Raw genomic sequence first — 1126 nt, 5'->3', positions numbered from 1 at the left:
CCCCCCCCCCCCCCCCCCCCCCCCCCCCACACACACACACACACACACACACACACACACAACGAGAACCACTCTCCCTTTGGGGTTGGGTGTTTGCTTTTGTAATTTTCTGTTGTTTCTCCATATATTGTTGTATGTTGTGTAAGTCGTCCGAAGGACCAATATTTAATAGTGTTTTCAATATTATATTTCGTACTCAAAGAGTGAATAGTTTTTTGTTATTTGTTAAATGCATATATACAAATTAAACATATACATAACTCAATAAATTAAAACTTTATACTCTTAATTCAAAGAATAGAGGTTCAAATTCTCCCCAACATAAATAAATAAATAGCACATACAATGCATATATACACACTATGTATGTAACATGATGAATTCATGTAATCTACCGAGTTCATGAAACTATATTTTAAGAAACTTTTTTATTTTTTTTAAAACCCAAAAATGAATATACCTTGATTTCTGAAAACAAAATCTAGAAAATATGTATTTTCTTTAATCATCAAAACAATACAGGACTTTTTTGCCCAAGATATTTTTGGAGGCAGTTTTTCCTCTAATTTTGTTTACTTTCTTGATGACTAATTTTTAAACGCACATTGCGTCTTATTAAATTAATTAAACCATATTTAAATCTTATTAAATTAATTAAACGCACATTACTTTCTTGATGACTAATTTTCTTGACATTTAATTCTCAAGCATACTAACACGCGTATTTTATGTCTTCGCATATTTAAATCTTATATCAAGCTCTAATCAAACCTTCACAGTGCGGCTCCTAGTCCTGCCACCATCTTTTAACTCTGTCTATAAGCATTTGCATTCCCGACAAATCCTCTTCAATACCCACAACCTACAAACATTGAACTGTTAACAGGGTGGAACTAATAGCCAAGTAATTAGTTTGTTCCTAGTATCAATTTCAACTTCAATGATAATGCTAAAATCTTATGAGTTGTAATGTATTCAGTTCTTCCAAAATCTTGTCGACGGAAAGGGATACAATTTTCAAACATTCATCACACATAATTGCAATAGAGGTATAAATGACAAAAAAAAAAAAAAAAAAAAAAAAAAAAAAAAAAAAAAAAAAAAAAAAAAAAAAAAAAAAAAAAAA

This window comes from Cucurbita maxima, unplaced genomic scaffold (assembly GCF_002738345.1).
Source record: "Cucurbita maxima cultivar Rimu unplaced genomic scaffold, Cmax_1.0 Cma_Scf00006, whole genome shotgun sequence".
NCBI lineage: Eukaryota > Viridiplantae > Streptophyta > Magnoliopsida > Cucurbitales > Cucurbitaceae > Cucurbita > Cucurbita maxima.
Note: the sequence above shows the minus strand (reverse complement) of the source record.